General features: G+C 45.0%; 1 protein-coding gene across 1 annotated transcript in view; it reads left to right on the top strand.

The window, feature by feature from the left end:
- Positions 1 to 19,731: 19,731 nt before the first annotated feature.
- WNT11 (Wnt family member 11) overlaps positions 19,732 to 22,433 on the top strand; it is an 89,304-nt gene continuing 86,602 nt past the window's right edge. The window contains exon 1 of the mRNA XM_060771248.2: positions 19,732 to 20,369. The gene's annotated coding sequence lies outside the window, so the exon portion shown is untranslated. The remainder of the gene's footprint in view (positions 20,370 to 22,433) is intronic.

The following is a 22,433-nucleotide window of genomic DNA, read 5'->3' as shown; positions in this document are numbered from 1 at the left end:
TTTATCTCCTCGTTAGCTATGTCTCTAGCACTCAGGATTTGGTTTCGCTTTCTCTGAGAATTTCTTATCTTTTTCTCTCGGAGCCTGGCAGACTGCCGAAGCCACTGTTCTGCTCTCCTGTTTTGACTGATCTCCTCCCGTCTATCTATTTGCTCATTAATTTCTGCAGCTGGGCCAGGTGCCGAGCTGTTTTCATGTTCCCTATCATGGGAATTCTCTGGTAACAATTCAGAAAGCACACCATCATCCCCACACCCCTCAGGAACATTCTCATGGGAAACTACACTTTGAACAGGGATCTCCTGGTCATTCTCTGCATCATTATCCCTGGCAAAACCATTGCCATCTTGAAACTCATTCTGTAACTCATTGACATCACTCTCCACATCCAAAGCACCCTGATCCCAAAACACAATCACAGGCTGAGCTCCAACATGTCCAATAAAGCGTGATTACAATTTAACACATTCCTCACACAAATTTTCTTTTATTTTTACCTAAGGAAATAATTTCAGCAGCTAGCCAGCCATCCATCCCGCCAGCCACCAAAATCATCTTTTCAGATCTCACAACGGTGGTCAAATTGTTTTCTGTTTTCAATCAGAACTTTAAGGGAGCTCTCCAAAGTGCTCAGCTCAATCATCCAAATACATTCAGCACCTTGGATAGCTCAAAACTGGGTGGAGCAGATGTATGCCCTCACAGACATGGAAGATCCCAGCGGCCCTTGCAAAAACATGTTCACAGAATGAGCATCTACCTTTATCAGCACTGCCTCTTCTCCTTTTTTCTGCGGCAAGTGCAAGGTCTCCCTTTCATTTTTTGCATAGGAATATTATAAGCCAATGAGCAGTGATGGTGCTCGACCGCAACAGTAAAATAAGCCAAGTATTATTTGGCTTATTAGCTCAGTTGGTGGGGACGATGGAAAGGGCCTTCTCTGTGGTGGCCCCTTGGCTCTGGAACTCCCTCCCCAGGGAGAGCAGATAGGCTCCCACTCTCTCCATTTTCCGCAAGGAATTAAAATCTGTGCAGGGTCCCATACTTTGCACTTTAACAAGACAATCGTTCAATGCTAAGGCTTCCCGCCAAAATGGAACTGTAGAGGAGAGTCTACTAAACAAGCCAGTACCTGCTGCCTACCAGTACTGCTATCTGTTGAGAAGCTACGAAGGTGGAGGCATTAATTTTCATTCAACCCTCGTAAACTCTCCTGATAGATGGCCATTTAGCCTCTGTTCAAAAAACCCAATGACCTGGAGTTGTCACTTAAAAGAGATGGAGCTTTGAAGCACACTTTGCTATTTTCAGCACTGGGCTTTTAGATCAGTGATTCTCAACCTTCCTAATGCCGCGACCCCTTAATTCAGTTCCTCAGGTTGTGGTGACCCCCCAAACATAACATTATTTTCGTTGCCATTTCACAACTGTGATTTGCTACTGTCATGAATCGTAATGTAATATCTGATATGCAGGTTGTATTTTCATTCACAGGACCAAATTTGGCACAAATACTCAATATGCCCAAATTTGAATACTGGTGGAGTTGGGGAGGGGATTGATTTTGTCATTTGGGAGTTGTAGTTGCTGGGATTTATAGTTCACCTACAATCAAAGAGCATTCTGAACTCCACCAATGATGGAATTGAACCAAACTTGGCACACACAATGCCCACAACCAAAATACAGGAATTGATTGGTGAGCATTGACCTTAAGTTTTGGAGTTGTAGTTCACCTACATCCAGAGAGCAGTGTGGATTCAAACAATGATAGATCTGGGCCAAACTTGGCACGAGTACTCAATATGCCCAAATGTGAACACTGGAGGAATTTGGGGAAAACAGACCTTAACATTTGGAACTTGTAGTTTCTGGGATTTATAGTTCACCTAAAATCAAAGAGCTTTCTGAACCCCACCAAGGATAGAATTGGTTCAAACTTCCCACACAGAATCCCCATGACCAACAGAAAATACTGTGTTTTCTGATAGTCTTTGGCGACCCCTTTGACACCCCCCTCGTGACCCCCTCAGGGGTCCCGACCCCCAGGTTGAGAAACACTGTTCTAGATGCTCTAGAAACCCCAAAGGAATTCCTGAAATCCTATCTTTCCCATAGTTTTGTCTTCCTTCATCAGCTACTCTAATATATACTGCCTTTGAATATGAGCTCTTATTTAGCTATTGTATTGTCCTCCACTTATATTATTCCTATACATAACATGAAGGAGAGTCATCCAAGAAGGATTTGGACAACCTGGAACATTTCTGGAGGAAAGAGATCACAATGGTCAAAGGTCTGGAAACCATGAATCACTATAATGAGCGGCTTAGGAGAAGACTCCTTCACACCCCCAGATATTGCACTGCCAAACAGTTCTTATTGTCAGGTAGTTCTCACCAATATTCAGGTGGGGTTTGTTTTCCCATTGCTCCATTGTGTCATCATCCACGAAGCAGCAGAAAACAAGATGGTTCTATATTCAATATGACATAATTCCAAATTTTCAGATATGGCAATACTGTCCACTTTTTCTCCTCCAAGCTAAACATATCCAGCTCCCTAAGCTGCTCATTATAGTGATTCATGGTTTCCAGACCTTTGACCATTTTGATCTCTCTCCTCCAGAAATGTTCCAGATTGTTGAAATCCTTCTTGGATGTCTTTCCTTCATGTTATGTACATGGGCGAAGGACTTGTGGCGGTGCTCAGCAACAATCTATATAAATAAAAATGCAAAGTTAGTTTGTGGGATTAACATAACTCTAAAACCACTGGACAAATTGCCACCAAATTTGGACAGCATATACCTAACAACCCAATGTATGTCCTTCACTCAATTTTTTTTATTTTGTTATTTGGGAGTTGTAGTTGCTGGGATTTATAGTTCACTGACAATCAAAGGGCATTCTGAACTCCACTAATGATGGAATTGAACCAAACTTGGCACACAGAACTCCCATGACCAACAAAAAATACTGGAAGGGCTTGGTGGGCGTTGACCTTGAGTTTTGGAGTTGTAGTTCACCTATATCCAGAGAGCACTGTGGACTCAAACAGTGATGGATCTGGACCAAACTTGGCACAGATATTCAATATGCCCAAATGTGAACACTTGTGGAGTTTGGGGAAAATAGACCTTGACATTTGGCAGTTGTAGTTACTGGCATTTATAGTTCACCTACAATCAAAGAGCATTCTGAACTGTACCAACGACAGAATTGGGGTAAACTTCCCACACAGAACCCCCATGACCAACAGAAAATAAATCCCAGTAACTACAACTCCCAAATGTCAAGGTCTATTTCCCCCCAAACTCCATCTGTGTTCATATTTGGGCATATGGAATATTCGTGCCAAGTTTGGTCCAGATCCATCATGGTTAGAGTCCATGGTGCTCTCTGGATGTAGGTGAACTACAACACCCAAACTCAAGGTCAATCCCCACTAAACCCTTCTAGTGTTTTCTGTTGGTCATGGGAGTCCTGTGTGCCACGTTTGGTTCAGTTCCATCACTGGTGGGGTTCAGTATGCTCTTGGATTGTAGGTGAACTATAAATCCCAGGAAGTACAACTCCCAAATGACAAAATCAGTCCCCCCTCAGTATTCAAATTTGGGCGTATTGGGTATTTGTGCCAAATTTGGTCCAGTGAAGCAAAATACATAGTATTTTCTGTTGGTCATGGGAGTTCTGTGTCCCAAGATTGGTTCAATTCCATCGCTGGTGGAGTTCAGAATGCTCTTTGATTGTAAGTGTACTATAAATCCCAGCAACTACGACTCCCAAATAACAAAATCTATTTTTTGACTGATGGTCACTCCTTGGGTGAGTAGGTGTCTTGTGTCCAAAATCGGCAGCAATATGTCCAGTGGTTTTTGAGTTCTGTTAATCCCACAAACGAATATTACATTTTTATTTATATAGATTGAAAAACATTTAACCTACTGAGTTGTTGTAAGTTTTCCAGGCTATATGGCCATGTTCTAGAGGCATTTTCTCCTGACGTTTCGCCTGCATCTATGGCAAGCATCCTCAGAGGCAGTGAGGTCTGTTGGAAGTAGGAAAATTGGTTTATATATCTGTGGAAAGACCAGGGTGGGACAAAGGACTCGTGTCTGTTGGAGCTAGGTGTGAATGTTTCAACTGACCACCTTGATTAGCATTTAATGGCTTGGAAGTTCTTGGGGGAATCTTTCTTTGAGAGGTGATTTGATGTGCCTGATTGTTTACTCTCTGTTGTTTTGCTGTTGTAATTTAAGCTACTGTTTCCTCAATTAATGTAATTTTACTGGTATCTATATTTATTTTGTTTTTCCAGTACCTGCTGCATTTCCCACCCTTGACTTATACTCGAGTCAATAAGTTTTCCCAGTTTTTCGTGGTAAAATTAGGTGCCTCGGTTCCTAGGGAGCAAGCTTGTTTTCTGCTTCCTTGGAGACTAGGACGCGGAACAATGGCTTCAAACTACAAGAGAGGAGATTCCATCTGAACGCAAGGAAGAACTTCCTGACTGTGAGAGCCGTTCAGCAGTGGAACTCTCTGCCCCAGAGTGTGGTGGAGGCTCCTTCTTTGGAAGCTTTTAAGCAGAGGCTGGATGGCCATCTGTCAGGGGTGATTTGAATGTAATATTCCTGCTTCTTGGCAGAATGGGGTTGGACTGGATGGCCCATGAGGTCTCTTCCAACTCTTTGATTCTATGATTCTATGATTCTATATTCGGGTCGGCTTATACCCGGGTATATACGGAAATTGGGAATGTCCTTTCCAAAAGTTGAAGGATATGATTTGGGGATTCTGAAGGCTAAAAGCAGCCTTCCCGAGTCCACATTGAACACAGACTTTCCCCCAAGGCCCAGTTTCTCTTCTGCTTCCATCTGAATGCCTCATAGTCCAAGCATTTTTTTCTGCACTGCGGCTCATGCGTTGTTGATGGCCAAACATCTTCTTGGCTCCGCCAGGAGATGCTCCAGCAGATTTCTTCCATTTCTTTGGGTACTTTCCCCCCCTCACCTCGTTCTTTGGCAGATGTTTTTGGCTCGTTGCAATGAAAAAGACATGCTTTGCTTCTCTCTCTCCGCATACACACTCACATCGACACCCCTTTGTGCCGAGCCGCCACCAAAGAGCCTTCAAAGATGCTTCCTCTCCCACATGCGCTTTGAGAACGTCTGGCTTGTCATTCATTCCCTCGTCTGCCTCCGATGAATTATTTTGCTTAGACAAAGATTTGGATCAACACCCTGATTCCCCTCCCAGGTGCCTCTAAAAGGCAGGAAGAAAGAGAGGAAGAGCGAGAAAGTCCCTCTAAGGAAGAACAATTACGCGTTTCCATACCTAGGAGAATAAGATCACATGAAAGTGGTTGAAACAAGTTCACTATGAAAATAAGGGCGTGGCCCCTAAAAATATTAGCCTGGATTACTTATTCCATGTCTTATTTATTTATTATTATTTATTTAGAGCTTTTATAACCCGGTCTAGGTTCTTGGAGTTATTTTCGGGCTATAGGGCCATGTTCTAGAGGCATTTCTCCTAACGTTTCGCCTGCATCTATGGCAAGCATCCTCAGAGGTAGTGAGGTCTGTTGGAATTAGGACAATGGGTTTATATATCTGTGGAATGGCTGGGGTGGGGCAAGGAGCTCTTCTCTGCTGGAGCTAGGTGTGAATGTTTCAACTGATCACCTTCATTAGCATTTGAAGGCCTGGCTGAGCCTGGGAAAATCCCCTGTTGAGAGGTGTTAAGATGTGCCTGGTTGTTTCCTCTCTGTTGTTTTGCTGTTGTAATTTTAGAATTTTTTAATACTGGTAGCCAGATTTTGTTCATTTTCATGGTCTCTTCCTTTCTGTTGGAATTGTCCACATGCTTGTGGACTTCAATGAAAATGAACAAAATCTGGCTACCAGTATTAAAAAACTCTAAAATTATAACAGCAAAACAGCAGAGAGGAAACAACCATCTTATTACCTCTCAACAGGGGATTTTCCCAGGCTCAGCCAAGCCTTCAAATGCTAATGAAGGTGATCAGTTGAAACATTCACACCGAGCTCCAGCAGAGAAGAGCTCTTTGCCCCACCCCAGCCATTCCACAGATATATAAACCCATTGTTCTAATTCCAACAGACCTCGCTACCTCTGAGGATGCTTGCCATAGATGCAGGCGAAACGTCAGGAGAAATACCTCTAGAACATGGCCCTTTAGCCCGAAAAAACCCACAAGAACCTAGTGATTCCAGCCATGAAAGCCTTCGACAATACATAACCCGGTCTTCTCGACCGCCGAGGAGGGACTCAGGCCGGCTAACAACAGAGAATCAATATACAAATAAACTAAAGCATAATAACATCATAGTACATTAATACATTAAAACACATTAAAATATAGATCAAGAATTACATACAGCCAATTTGTCAAGGTAAATCACAAATTCATCACAATCCGCCTTGTGGTCAACAGTTATTGATTCGATCATCAATCTGAGAATGCTAAGTTCCAGAGCCAAGATTTTACCATCTTTCTGAAAGTCAGGAGGGAGGGGGCAGATCTGATCTCTATCGGGAGAGAGTTCCACAGCCGAGTGGCCACCACCGAGAAGGCCCTGTCACTCGTCCCCACCAGATGTGATTGTGAAAGTGGTGGGACCGAGAGCAGGGCCCCTCCAGAAGATCTTAACAACCTTGATGGTTCGTAGGGGAGAATCCATTCAGACATGTCTTTGTTCTTTTCCTCCAAAAATCTGTAGTACAGAGTTAAGGCTAGTTTTTGCATGGTGCTGTTAGAACAGTGCTTGGATCATTACTTAGAGAATTATAGAGTTGCAAGAAACTGCAAAAGCCATCTAGTTCAACCTGCTCACAGACTGGAATTCACAGCTAAAGACCCTTTTAGAATCCTAGAGTTGGAACAGACCTTGTGGGCCATCCAGTCCAACTCCCTGCCAAGAAGCAGGAAAATTGCATTCAAAGCACCCCGGACAGATGGCCATCCAGCCTCTGTTTAAAAGCCTCCAAAAAAGGAGCCTCCGCCACACTCTGGGGCAGAAAGTTCCACTGCTGAACGGCTCTCACAGTCAGGAAGTTCTTCCTAATGTTCAGATGGAATCTCCTTTCTTGTAGTTTGAAGCCATTGTTCCGCGTCCTAGTCTCCAGGGCAGCAGAAAACAAGCTTGCTCCCTCCTCCCTATGACTTTCCCTCACATACTTATACATGGCTATCATGCCTACTCTCAGCCTTCTCTTCTTGAGACTAAACATGCCCAGCTCTTTAAGCCACTCCTCATAGGGCTTGTTCTCCAGACCCTTGATCATGTTAGTCACTCTCCTCTGGACACATTCCAGCTTGTCAATATCTCTCTTCAATTGTGGTGCCCAGAAGTGGACACAGTATTCCAGGTGTGGTCTAACGAAGGCTGTAGCATGACTTCCCTGGATCTAGACACTATGCTCCTATTGATGCAGGCCAAAATACTGTTGGCTTTTATTTGCTGCTGCATCACATTGTTGACTCATGTTTAACTTGTTGTCCACGAGGACTCCAAGATCTTTTTCGCACGTACTGCTCTCGAGCCAGGCATTGTCCCCCATTCTGTATCTTTGCATTTCGTTTTTCCTGCCAAAGTGGAGTATCTTGCATTTGTCCCTGTTGAACTTCATTTTGTTAGTTTTGGCCCATCTCTCTAATCTGTCAAGATCGTTTTGAACCCTGCTCCTGTCCTCTGGAGTATTGGCTCTCTCTCCCAATTTGGTGTCGTCTGCAAACTTGATGATCCTGCTTTCTAACCCTTCATCTAAGTCATTAATAAAGATGTTGAACAAGACTGGGCCCAGAATGAACTCTGCTTATGGCACTCCGCTTGTTGCTTCTTCCCAAGATGAAGAGGAAGAATTGGTGAGCACTCTCTGGGTTCGTTTGCTTAACCAATTACAGATCCACCTCACCGTAGTTTTGCCTAGCCCACATTGGACTAGTTTCCTTGCCAGAAGGTCATGGGGGACCTTGTCAAAGAAGGCCTTACTGAAATCCAGGTACGCTCCATCCACGGCATTCCCCGCATCTACCCAGCTTGTAACTCTATCGAAAAAAGAGATCAGATTAGTCTGGCATGACTTGTTTTTGATAAATCCATGCTGACTATTAGCGATGACTGCATTTGTTTCTAAGTGTTTGCAGACCACTTTCTTAACAATCTTTTCCAGAATCTTGCCCGGTATCGACGTGAGGCTGACCGGACGGTAGTTGTTTGGGTCATCCTTTTTTCCCTTCTTGAAGATTGGGACCACATTGGCCCTCCTCCAATCTGCTGGAACTTCTCTCGTTCTCCAAGAACTCTCAAAGATGGTTGCCAATGGTTCCGAAATGACTTCCGCTAGTTCCTTCAATACTCTGGGGTGTAGTTGATCTGGCCCTGAAAAGGGACTTGAACTCATTTAGAGCGGCCAGGTATTCCTGGACTACTTGTTTCCCAATTTGGGGTTGGATGTCCTCAAATCCCTCATCCACTCCGTCTTGCTGAGGTTGAAGATGACTTTCTTTTTGTGAGAGATCAGATGAGTCTGGCATGACTTGTTTTTGATAAAATCTACGTTGGCTATTAGCAATGACTGCATTTGTTTCCAATTCCCACAGACATCCTAGAGCAGTGTTTCTCAACCTTCCTAATGCCACAACCCATTAATACAGTTCCTCATGTTATGGTGACCCCCAACCACAAAATTATTTTCATTGCTACTTCATAACTATCATTTTGCAACCCTACCAGTATTTAAATTTGGGCGTATCGGATATTTGTGCCAAATTTGGTCCAGTGAAGCAAATACATCCTGCATATCAGATATTTACATTAAGATTCATAACAGTAGTAAAATTACAGCGATGAAGTAGCAACTAATAATTTTATATTTGGGGGTCAGAAGAACACAAGGAACTGTATTAAGGGGTCATGGCATTCGGATGGTTGAAAACTACTGTCCTAAGGAGACTCTATAATGGGTTTTTTGTGACAAGGTTTATTCAGAAGGGATTTTCCTAGCTTTCTCTGAGACTGAGAGAGTGTCCACGATTTCTATAGCTAGCGGTCATTCAAACTAATAATCTCTTGAACAAGGCCCTTCCCATAGCCTTATATATTTCCTTTCTACCGAAGGAAGGAAGGAAGGAAGGAAGGAAGGAAGGAAGGAAGGATGAAAAGACGGTCAGAATGGGGGAAGAAAGAAAACAGAGCAGGGCTCCCAATCTGCCTTCAATCAGAATGTTTGAGCTGGGGTTTCTGTTTACTTATAGTGAAATCTAATTAGGTTCTGTAGTCTTTCCTATAAACATCTGAATTACTCCACAAAGAAAAGACATATGCACCTTTCTGCAGCGAAGACCGGGGAGGGAAGGATTTTCCATCAGCAAGCAAACCCAAACATCCTGGTGTTTTCAGAAAGAGATTCCCCAATGGCGAGCCACAGGGAAACCACTCGGGTCTTGTGAGAAATAAATTCCATGTGCCAGGGACTTTGGAGCAACACCACGCACAAAAGAGGTTGCCCGCAGCATGCGTCATTACTGGTTTGAGATGTCTCCCTCCTTCAAAGAGCCTGGAGCCTGGAAAAGTTACTCTTTTGGGTCGTAGTTCCCAAAATACCTCCAGCCAGCAATGTGCTTTTCAGTCTTTTGTTGACTTATGGCGACCACATGGATTTGAGGGCTTATTATAGCCAATGAATACTCAAAGGTGATTTTGCCAGTTCCTTCCTCTGATATACAGCCTATAGCAACTCATGTTGGCTGGCAGTCTCCCATCCAAGTACTAACCAGGGCTGATCCAGCTTAGCTTCCAAGATCAAAAGGGATCTGGCACCCCAAAGTTATTTGGCCTTGCATGGAAATATGTAAGCAAGGGTTGCAGTTTCTCAAGTCGCTCCTGACACGATCAAAAAACCCCCCAAAAACCCAAAGTGTTGCAGTGTGACTTTGAGAGGTAAATGTTGATCATTTCCGCTATCTTGGCAGCCACCTCTCCACCAAAGTCAACATCGACACCAAAATACAACACCGCCTGAGCTCTGTGAGTGCAGCATTTTTCTGAATGAAGCAGAGAGTGTTTGAGGACTGGGAAATCCATAGGGATACCAAGGTGCTTGTCTATAAAGTTATTGTCCTCCCAATCCTGCTATACGCCTGCGAAACGTGGACTGTCTACAGACGTCACATGCAACTCCTGGAATGATCAGCGCTGCCTCCGGAAAATCCTGCAAATCTCTTGGGAAGACAGGCGGACAAATGTCAGCGTACTGAAAGACGCAAAGACCACCAGCATCGAAGCAATGGTCCTCCACCACCAACTCCGCTGGACCGGCCAGGTTGTCCGGATGCCTGACCACCTTCTCCCAAAGCAGTTGCTCTACTCTACTCAAGAACGGAAAACGGAATGTTGGTGGACATAAAAAGAAATTTAGAGATGGGCTCAAAGCCAACCTTAAAAACTCTGGCATAGACACTGAGAACTGGGAAGCCCTGGCCCTTGAGCGCTCCAGCTGGAGGTCAGCTGTGACCAGCAGTGCTGCAGAATTTGAAGAGGCACGAATGGAGGGTGAAAGAGAGAAATGTGCCAAGAGGAAGGCGCATCAAGCCAACCCCGACCAGGACCGCCTTCCGTCTGAAAACCAATGCCCTCACTGTGGGACAAGATGCAGGTCAAGAATAGGGCTCCACAGCCATCTATGAATCCACAAGGAAACCCATCATGGAAGACCATCTTACTCGTCCAACGAGAGATTGCCTAAGTTAAGTTAAGTAAGTAAGTGTGTCATTTCAGCATCGATCCCCCAGTGGCACAATAGGTTAAACCCTTGTGCCAGCAGGACTGAAGATCACCAGGTCGGAGGTTTGAATTCAGGGAGAGTGTGGATGAGCTCCCTCTGTCAGCTCCAGCTCCCCATGCAAGGACATGAGAGAAGCCTCCCACAAGGATGGTAAAACATCAAAACATCTGGGGATCCCCTGGGCAACATCCTTGCAGACGACCAATTCTCTCACACCAGAAGCAACTTGCAGTTTCTCAGGTTGCTCCTGACATTAAAAAATTGAGTCATGGAAGTTAAAGTGCTGTCAAACTGCATTAACTCTACAGTGTAGATGCACCCTTGATTTCTCTTTATTCACTCCTCCAGTGTTACAGTTGATGCTTTTGGTCTGAATGGCATACCATTTTGCGCAACTGTGGTTGATGCATCATTTCTTGGTGACATCAGAGAAAGTCATGGCTAGGCTTCAACGTCTCGGATAGTTCTGACCTGGCAATATTGATGTCATTGTTTTTGTTTGTCTTCCTTTTTCCCCCCAATTTATGACAACTCTTAATGGGGTTTTCTGAGGCTGACTCATCATCTGGTGGGTTTTCATGGTGGAGCAATGAATCGAACCTTTAATCTCAGAGTCGTAGTCCAATGTTCAAACCACTACAACAAGTTGTGTCTCCAAGCTTCTTTTTGCAAAGTCTTTTCATGAGAACACAGCTGCATCTTCCCTTGTCTTCTGTCTAGTTGGAACATTTCTTGCAGCATCAGCATTTGGAGGTATTGACAAGCTGGAATGTGTCCAGAGGAGAGCGACTAAAATGATAAAAGGTCTGGAGAACAAGCCCTATGAGGAGCGGTTTAAGGAGCTGGGCATGTTTAGCCTGAAGAAGAGAAGGCTGAGAGGAGACATGATAGCCATGTATAAATATGTGAGAGGAAGCCACAGGGAGGAGGGAGCAAGCTTGTTTTCTGCTTCCTTGGAGACTAGGACGCAATGGAACAATGGCTTCAAACTACAAGAGAGGAGATTCCATCTGAACATTAGGAAGAACTTCCTTACTGTGAGAGCCGTTCAGCAGTGGAACTCTTTGCCCCAGAGTGTGGTGGAGGCTCCTTCTTTGGAAGCTTTTAAGCAGAGGCTGGATGGCCATCTGTCAGGGGTGATTTGTATGCAATATTCCTGCTTCTTGGCAGGGGGTTGGACTGGATGGCCCATGAGGTCTCTTCCAACTCTTTGATTCTATAATTCTATGAAGGGGGGCTGGAGAAAGGCAGAGTTTAAGGACTGAGTTGCAGCAATGCAGTCAAGTTTGTCCTGAGACAGAATGGGATTCTACTCCAGCTGCTTTTACTTATTTATTTATTTCGAATATTTGTACCCTGTCCTTCTCAATGCCCGCCCCCAGAACTGCTTCCAGCCAGCATGATTCGATGCCTCCATGTGTACATAATACGAGGGTTGAATAAAAAGTAATGCCTCTACCTACGTAACTCCTCAACAGATGGCAGTACGGGTATGCAGCAGGTACTGGCTTGTTCAGTAGACTCTCTTCTACAGTTCCATTTTGGTGGGAAGCCTTTGCATTGAGCGGTTGTGTTGTTAAAGTGCAAAGTATGGAACCCTGTGCAGATGGTCAGTCAATGCGACTTGAGCAATGTGCAGTCATTGAATTCTTGACAGCAGAAGGTGTCACGTCAACATCTTTAAACTTATTCGCCCAACGACGCACAGTACTGACATCAGCACAATCACCATAAACAGCTTGCATTCCCTGATGAATCTCCTTTGGGGTAACATGTTTGTGCAGGTACAACTGTACCAGGAGCTCCAATTTTGTTTGCTTTGCATTTAATGTTTGTTGCAGTCCTAAGTTTCAGGGACTCTGCAGATAGGTGGCTTCTTTTGGCTGCAATCATAGGGCAAGCCACCTGTCAATTATAGTTAGGTTCCCTGGTCCCGCCCCCTTTGGGTTTTTGGAGGGAATAGGAGGCTTTTTGAGTTCAGTCCTCACAGAGCAGCTGTCCATACAGGACATGAAACCAAGAGCTCCTGTAGAAAGCTTCTTCTACGGCTTGGCCGGGGAGATACAGCCCCACAGCTTGGCCGAGGATCATACAGCCTTACAGCTCCTTTGCTGAGGGACTTCAGCCAGCCATCACCGAAACCTGAACTCCTTTTTCCCTGGAAATCTACAAAGCTCTGCTTGGTAAGGGTCGCTTGCGGAAGCCAGACGCAGTTGGTACCGGGTGCAGGGGTTCCACGCCAACAGAGGCAAGTACAGACTGCCCAGATTAGAAGTTAAGGATTTCCCCATTAGTTAATTACAGTTAAGAAGATAGTGCCTGTTCCCAGTGAACAAGATTGCAAGAACCAATAGACTGTTAAGAAAGCTTGGAAGTACCTGTTTGTTTTCATCAATAAAGAACTTTGTTGGACTTACTTTAAGCCTCTACAGAACTTTGTTTTGGGGAGGTCCAAGGGCCTTTAATCTGAGGCAGCCCCGGCATCCCATTGGGCACACAGAATTTATGTCCTGTCTACAGTCATATGCACAGGCCCAGCGTGCGACAGCACAATGTTCTTCTTGGACTGCGTGACCGTGAGAAGATCCAACCAGTCCATGCTTCAGGAAATAAAGCCCGACTGCTCATTGGAGGGAAAGATAGTAGAAGCAAAGATGAAGTACTTTGGCTCCATAATGAGAAAAAAGGAAAGCTTAGAGAAGACAATTATGCTGGGGAAAATGGAAGGAAAAAGGAAGAGGGACCAACCAAGGGCAAGATGGATGGATGGTATCCTTGAAGTGACTGGCTTGACCCTGAAGGAGCTGGGGGTGGTGATGGCTGACAGGGAGCTCTGGCGTGGGCTGGTCCATGAGGTCACGAAGAGTCAGAAGCGACTAAACTAAACAACAACCCCCTGATATAGCCTTGTTGTCTATATACTGCCCTCTTGTGGTTACATCTGAGCACTGCATACACACTCATTTTGTTTTTTTGGGGGGACCCTACCCACAAATGAGGTAGATCCTTTATGAAGCCCTGCCAGTATTTTAACGTGGATTATTAAAGCTATGTGTATCAATTTTGGTCCAGATCCATCATGTCATGCCTGAGTCTTTGTGGAACATACATACGTACAGATATACATGCATTGACTTAGATCAGTGGTTCTCAACCTGGGGTCCCCAGATGTTTTGGGCCTTCAACTCCAGAAATCCTAACAGCTGCTAAACTGGCTGGGATTTCTGGGAATTGTAGGCCAAAAACATCTGGGTTCCCCAGGTTGAGAACCACTATTTATTTATCGTGTCACCCGCAACCAGAACATTGTATTACATTTCTAACAGAACAAAACAAACAGATTAAAAAAACAAAAAAAACCCCACACATTTTGCAAACTTGGTAGCTGATTAAATGTCCTTTTACCGGTATCTGGCCACTTGGAGTGCCTCTGGTGTTGCCGCAAGAAGGTCCTCCATTGTGCATGTGGCAGGGCTCAGGTTGCATTGCAGCAGGTGGTCAGTGGTTTGCTCTTCTCTGCACTCGCATGTCGTGGATTCCACTTTGTGGCCCCATTTCTTGAGGTTGTCTCTGCATCTCGTGGTGCCAGAGCGCAGTCTATTCAGCGCCTTCCAAATCGCCCAGTCTTCTGTGTGCCCAGGGGGGAGTCTCTCATCTGGTATCACCCACGGATTGAGGTGCTGGGTTTGAGCCTGCCACTTTTGGACTCTCGCTTGCTGAGGTGTTCCAGCGAGTGTCTCTGTAGATCTTAGAAAACTATTTCTTGATTTAAGTCATTGGCGTTGGGGGACATGAGAGAAGCCTCCTCGCAGGACTTTAAGACATCCGGGCATCCCCTGGGCAACGTCTTCATAGAAGGCTGATTCTCTCACTCCAGAAGCAACCAGAAGCGACTTGCAGCATGCAAACAAGCTAAAGAGGTATCACAATGTATTAATTCAACAGTGTAGATGCATCCTCCATTTCCTTGCTGATCTTCCATTTCCTTGCTGATTATATTATTTTATTAAAAATTAAATAATCTGTGTATGTAAAGTTTTTCTATAGTTAATCAGTGAAGGGGACTAAATCAACATTGCTGTGACCCAGTCAAAGATTTAAGGAGCCATGAATGTGTGCAGTTTATCTTGAAATTACCATCCTGCTTGATGCCCAAAATAAACTTCCGCCTTTCGTTCATAAATTCATAAATCCATTCATGTTCGAGATATTACTTCTCCCCCCTCCACCACCCACACTGCTGGGACATTCATATTCTCTGCTTTATAGGAAATCAACTCAGTAAAAAATGTTTTTGAAGCGATTCCAGGGAACGGTCAATGATTACCAAGAAAAAAATAAGCTGTTAATATTTCAGCCGGAAACCTTTCATCTTACCTTTCCAAAGGCCAGGCGGCACAGACTGATTAAGAAGGGAGATTTCACAAATAAACCCAAACAAGATTATACTTTAAGAAATAACTGATACAGAGCTTTCTTTTGTTGGATTCCAGATTCATCTGATAATCGGTATGAAAGTGTTGGGGTCAAATGCCAAAGGAAATGCATCGAGAACCTGAGTCATTCGACTCAATCTTCAAAGGCGAAGAGGTGAGCAATAAGGAATACAGGTATACTTTAGTTAGCAATGACACTATGTTCCTGGCTTCTATTTCTTGAAACAGAAACTTTGGAGTAGAAATGGAGAAATAACATGGGATGAATACAGACAGATTGATACGTAATGCATCAACATTTTCCCCAAAAGTAATATTATCTAAGTCAGTGGTTCTCAAACCCCTGAGGATGCTTGCCATAGTTGCAGGCGAAACGTCAGGAGAAAATGCCTCTAGAACATGGCCATATAGCCCAGAAAAACCTACAACAATCCAGTGACTCCGGCCATGAAAGCCTTCGACAATCCACTGGGTTAGCTTTCTCTAGAAAATTTATTTTGGGGGTCTTTTTGGACATACCCAAAACTAGCCAGAAATTTTAGGGATTTGTAGATTTTTCACTCTTCCCTTACTTTATATGTGTGGTCGATTTTCGAGATCATAGAATAATATAATATTAGAGTTGGAAGAGACTTCATGGGAGATCCAGTCCAACCCCATTCTGCCAAGAAGCAGGAAAATTGCATTCAAAACACCCCTGACAGATGGCCATCCAGCCTCTGTTTCAAAGCCTCCAAAGAAGGAGCCCCCAACTTCATTCTTCCAACAAGTAGGAAAATTGCATTCAATCCACCCCTGACAGATGGTCATCCAGCCTCTGTTTCAAAGCCTTCAAAGGAGGAGCCTCCAACCCCATTCTTCCAAGAAGTAGGAAAATCACATTCAAAACGCCCGACAGATAGCCATCCAGCCTCTGCTTAAAATATGTTGTCTGTGTATGTTGCGTGTCTATGGCATTGAATGTTTGCCATGCATATGCGTGGTGAGAAGGGCAGAATATAAATACTGTAAATAGTAAATAAATAAATAAATGCCTCCAAAAATGACCCTCCAACCCCGTTATTCCAAGAATATCCCCGACAGATGGCCATCCAGCTTCTGTTTCAAAACCTCCCAAAAAATGAGCCTCCAACCCCATTCTTCCAAGAAGCAGGAAAATCACCTTCAAAGCACCCCCAACAAATGGCCATCCAGTCTCTGCTTAAAAGCCTCCAAAGAATGAGCCTCTGCCACACTCCAGAGCAGAGAGTTCCACTGCTGAACAGCTCTCTCTTACAGTTACGAAGTTCTTCCTTATATTCAAATAAAACAAACAAACAAACAAAAAGTGGGTGCTAGGAACAATATCATACGAAAGCTGACTGGCACAACCTGGGGATCACAACCGGATACAGTGAGGACATCTGCCCTTGCGCTATGCTACTCTGCTGCTGAGTACGCATGCCCAGTGTGGAACACATCTCACCACACTAAAACAGTGGATGTGGCTCTTAATGAGACATGCCGCATCATCACGGGGTGTCTGCACCCCACACCACTGGAGAAATTACACTGCTTAGCCGGTATTGCACCACCTGACATCTGCCGGGAAGTAGCAGCCAATAGTGAAAGGACCAAGCCTATCATACACTCACAGCCTCAGAAGGATAAAGTGGTGGAGTCTCTTTTTCTGAAGGCTTTTGAGCAAAGTCTGGATGGCCATCTGTTGGGAGTGCTTTCATTGTGCGTTCCTACATGACAGGGGGGATGGACTGGATGGCCCTTGGGGTCTTTTCCATCTCTCCAATTCTATACTATAAGCTTTTAAACAGAGGCTGGATGCCCATCTGTCAGGGGAGATTTGAATGCAATATTCCTGCTTCTTGGCAGAATGGGGTTGGACTGGATGGCCCAGGAGGTCTCTTCCAACTCTTTGATTCTATGATTCTATGATTCAATGCCTTCACTGTGGGAGAAGATGCGGGTCAAGAATAGGGCTCCACAGCCACCTACAAACCCACAAAAATAGTCATCAAGGAAGACCATCTTACTCGTCCAACGAGGGATCGCCTAAGTCAGTGGTTCTCAACCTGGGGATCGGGACCCCTAGAGGGGTCGCGAGGGGGTGTCAGAGGGGTCGCCAAAGACCATCACAGACAGTATTTTCTGTTGGTCATGGGAGTGCTTTGTGGGAAGTTTGGCCTAATTCTATCGTTGGCGGGCTTCAGAATGCTCTTTGGTTGTAGGTGAACTATAAATCCCAGTAACTGCAACTTCCAAATGTCAAGGTCTATTTCCTCCAAAGTCCATCTGTGTTCATATTTGGGCATATGGGGTATTTTGTGCCAAGTCTGGTTCAGATCCATCATTGTTTGAGTCCACAGTGCTCTCTGTATGTAGGTGAACTACAACTCCCAAATTCAAGGTCAGTACCCATCAAAACCTTTCAATATTCTCTGTTTCTCATCGGAGTACCAGGTTTGGTTCAATTCCATCATTGGTGGAGTTCAGAATGCTCTCTGGATGTAGGTAAACTACAACTCCAAAACTCAAGGTCAGTGCCCACCAAACCCTTCCAGTATTTTCTGTTGGTCATGGGAGATCTGTGTGCCAAGTTTGGTCCAATTCCATTGTTGGTGGGGTTCAGAATGCTCTTTGAATGCAGGTGAACTATAAATCCCAGCAACTACAACTCCCAAATGACAAAATCAATCCTTCCATCCCAACCCCACCTGTATTCAAATTTGGGAATATTGGGTATTTGTGCCAAATTTGGTCCAGTGAATGAGAATACATCCTGCATATCAGATATTTCCATAACAATTCATAACAGGGGCAAAATTACAATTATGAAGTAATAATGAAAACAATGTAATGGCTGGGGGTCACCACAACAGGAGGAATTGTATTAAGGGGTCGCGGCATTAGGAAGGGTGAGAACCACTGGCCTAAGTCTATGATTCTATCCTTCTAGGAAGAAAACTGGTTAAGAAAACCTTGGGAGACAGTCCCCTTGAAGAAGGCACGCTTGGCGCACCAAACATCCTGCCCTCTAGGTTCTTGTGGGTTTTTTCGGGCTATAGAGCCATGTTCTAGAGGCATTTCTCCTGACGTTTCGCCTGCATCTATGGCAAGCATCCTCAGAGGTAGAGGTCTGTTGGAATTAGGACAATGGGTTTATATATATCTGTGGAATAGCTGGGGTGGGGCAAGGAGCTCTTCCCTGCTGCAGTTAGGTGTGAATGTTCAGCAGATCACCTTCAAGCGCATTTGAAGGCCTGCCTGCGCCTGGGAAAATCTGTTGCTGGGAGGTGTTAATCTGTGCCTGGTGTTTTCCTCTCTGTTGTTTAGCTGTTATAATTTTAGAGTTTTTTTAATACTGGTAGCCAGATTTTGGAGGACAGAGGACAAACAACAGAAAGGAAAACACCAGGCACAGATTAACACCTCCCAGCAACAGATTTTCCCAGGCGCAGGCAGGCCTTCAAATGCTAATGAAGGTGATCTGCTGAACATTCACACCTAACTGCAGCAGGGAAGAGCTCCTTGCCCCACCCCAGCCATTCCACAGATATATATAAACCCATTGTCCTAATTCCAACAGACCTCTACCTCTGAGGATGCTTGCCATAGATGCAGGCGAAACGTCAGGAGAAATGCCTCTAGAACATGGCCATATAGCCCAGAAAAACCTACAACAACCTCTGAGGATGCTTGCCATAGATGCAGGCGAAACATCAGGAGAAAATGCCTCTAGGACATGGCCATATAGCCCGGAAAAACCTACAACAACCTCTGAGGAAGCTTGCCATAGATGCAGGCGAAACGTCAGGAGAAAATGCCTCTAGGACATGGCCATATAGCCCGGAAAAACCTACAACAACCTCTGAGGATGCTTGCCATAGATGCAGGCGAAACGTCAGGAGAAAATGCCTCTAGGACATGGCCATATAGCCCGGAAAAACCTACAACAACCTCTGAGGAAGCTTGCCATAGATGCAGGCGAAACGTCAGGAGAAAATGCCTCTAGGACATGGCCATATAGCCCGGAAAAACCTACAACAACCTCTGAGGAAGCTTGCCATAGATGCAGGCGAAACGTCAGGAGAAAATGCCTCTAGAACATGGCCATATAGCCCAGAAAAACCTACAACAACCTCTGAGGATGCTTGCCATAGATACAGGCGAAACGTCAGGAGAAAATGCCTCTAGAACATGGCCATATAGCCCGGAAAAACCTACAACAACCTCTGAGGATGCTTGCCATAGATGCAGGCGAAACGTCAGGAGAAATGCCTCTAGAACATGGCTCTATAGCCCGAAAAAACCCACAAGAACCTAGTGATTCCAGCCATGAAAGCCTTCGACAATACATCCTGCCCTCTGCTGTTAATCTTGATATATGTCTTGGCAGGAATGCAAGGGAGGGGTTGGGCTTCATTTGGGGAGGGAGGGGGGGGGGCTCCAAGGGGGGGGGAGGACTGGAGGCATGATCCCTTGGCAAATATGTGCCTTTTGAGGGTTCTTTTGTTGCCTCTTCCTTCCCCCTCCGAATAGATCAAACAGGTGATCCGTCTGTTGGGAAGCAGCAAAAGGCTGGCTGGGGTGTTTGCCTCCCTCTCCCTTCCCTCTCTCTTTTTGTTATGCTAATACAGGCTGACATCACTGCTCACATCAAAGCCCGGAGGAGAACATATAAGCAGGTTGGAAAGGGAAGCGGGGGAAAGAGCCAGAAAGCAGTTTTGCAGCTGCTCCGCTTAGACCGGCGCTCAAAAGAAGAGCTGCGACTCCGTGCGTAAAAGCGCACCATTGCGCATCTCGCTCTTTTCCCTCCCTTGTTTTCCTCCTCATCCTCACCCTCCTCCTCCCCTGTGATTCCCTCGCTGTGTGGGCTTCTCTTCTCTCCGTTGACTCCATCACCCGACCTTCTCACTTTGAAAAATCACTTCATTTTGCTTTTGACGGTCAGAGGACAATGTTTGCTTTGGAGAGGTCTCTTCCAACCAGCTCTCCAGCTTTGAGGCTTTGGGGGAGAAAGAAGACTCTCTAAAAACGAAAAGGACTCCTGAACAAATAGATATATTTCTCTAAAAATAGTAGGAAGAGGATTTGGAGGACAAACCCAAGTTCTGTCTGCTGCAAGGTAAGATCTGGCTGATATCTTTTCCTCTCCCTGTTGCTAAGAAATGAAGATACTTGCATGTATTTGAGATTCTTTGTAATTTCTGCTGTTTGAGTGATTGCAAACCTGCAAAACTTTAAAGGGAGGGAGAGGTATATTTCGAGCAATCCACTGGGTTAGTGGGTTGTTGTAGGTTTTTCCGGGCTATATGGCCATGTTCTAGAGGCATTTTCTCCTGACGTTTCGCCTGCATCTATGGCAAGCATCCTCAGAGGTATTTTCTGGTGCTAAACTACAACTCCCAGGCCACCTAGTATTAAACTCCTTGGGCTGGATGCTACTGGTTGACTCCATCGATCAGTCGACAATTCGCGTCAACACTTCTGCTTCGGCGGAGGATGCTTGCCATAGAGGCAGGCAAAACGTCAGGAGAAAATGCCTCTAGAACATGGCCATATAGCCCGGAAAAACCTACAACAACCTCTGAGGATGCTTGCCATAGATGCAGGCGAAATGTCAGGAGAAAATGCCTCTAGAACATGGCCATATAGCCCGGGAAAACCTACAACAACCTCTGAGGATGCTTGCCATAGATGCAGGCGAAACGTCAGGAGAAAATGCCTCTAGAACATGGCCATATAGCCCGGAAAAACCTAAAAACAACCCAGTGACTCCGGCCATGAAAGCCTTCGACAATCCACTGGGTTAGCTTTCTCCAGAAAATTTATTTTGGGGGTCTTTTTGGACTTACCCAAAATTAGCCAGAAATTTTAGGGATTTGTAGATTTTTCACTCTTCCCTTACTTTATATGTGTGGTCGATTTTCGAGATCATAGAATAATATAATATTAGAGTTGGAAGAGACTTCATGGGCCATCCAGTCCAACCCCATTCTTCCAAGAAGCAGGAAAATCACAATCAAAACACCCCTGACAGATGGCCATCCATCCTCTGTTTCAAAGCCTCCACAGAAGGAGCCTCCAACCCCGTTCTTCCAAGAAGTAGGAAAATTGCATTCAAAACACCCCTGACAGATGGCCATCCAGCCCCTGTTTCAAAACCTCCAAATCATAGAATCATAGAATCAAAGAGTTGGAAGAGACCTCCTGGATCATCCAGACCAACCCCATTCTGCCAAGAAGCAGGAATATTGAATTTAAATCACCCCTGACAGATGGCCCTCCAGCTTCTGTTTAAAAGCTTCCAAAGAAGGAGCCTCCACCACACCCCGGGGCAGAGAGTTCCACTGCTGAACAGCTTTCACAGTCAGGAAGTTCTTCCTCGTCTTCAGATGGAATCTCCTCTTGTAGTTTGTAGATTTTTCACTCTTCCCTTACTTTATATGTGTGATTGATTTTCGAGATCATAGAATAATATAATATTAGAGTTGGAAGAGACTTCATGGAGAGCCAGCCCAACCCCATTCTGCCAAGAAGCAGGGAATCCAGCCTCTGTTCCAAAGCCTCCAAAGAAGGAGCCTCCAACCCCATTCTTCCAAGAAGCAGGAAAATCACAATCAAAATACCCCTGACAGATAGCCATCCAGCCCCTGTTTCAAAGCCTCCAAAGAAAGAGCCTCCAACCCCATTCTTCCAAGAAGCAGGAAAATCGCATTCAAAATGCCCCCAACAGATAGCCATCCTGCCTCTGCTTAAAATATATTATCTATGTATGTTGTGTGTCTATGGCATTGAATGTTTGCCATGTACAGTATATGTGGATTGTGATCCACCCTGAGTCCCCTGCGGTTCCAACCCCGTTCTTCCAAGAATGCCCCTGACAGATGACCATCCAGCCTCTGTTTTAAAACCTCCAAAAAAATTGAGCCTCCAACCCCATTCTTCCAAGAAGCAGGAAAGTTGCCTTCAAAGCACTCCTGACAGATGGCCATCCAGCCTCTGTTTAAAAGCCTCCAAAGAAGGAGCCTCCACGACACTCTGGAGCAGAGAGTTTGACTGCTGAACATCTCTCTCTTACAATTAGGAAATTCTTCCTAATGTTCAGGTGGAATCTCCTTTCCCGTAGTTTGAAGCCGTTGTTCTGCGTCCTAGTGTCCAGGGCAGCAGAAAACAAGCTTGCTTCCTC

Source organism: Anolis sagrei, chromosome 3, assembly GCF_037176765.1.
Source record: "Anolis sagrei isolate rAnoSag1 chromosome 3, rAnoSag1.mat, whole genome shotgun sequence".
NCBI classification, from domain to species: domain Eukaryota; kingdom Metazoa; phylum Chordata; class Lepidosauria; order Squamata; family Dactyloidae; genus Anolis; species Anolis sagrei.
This window is presented reverse-complemented; position numbering and strand designations above follow the sequence as displayed.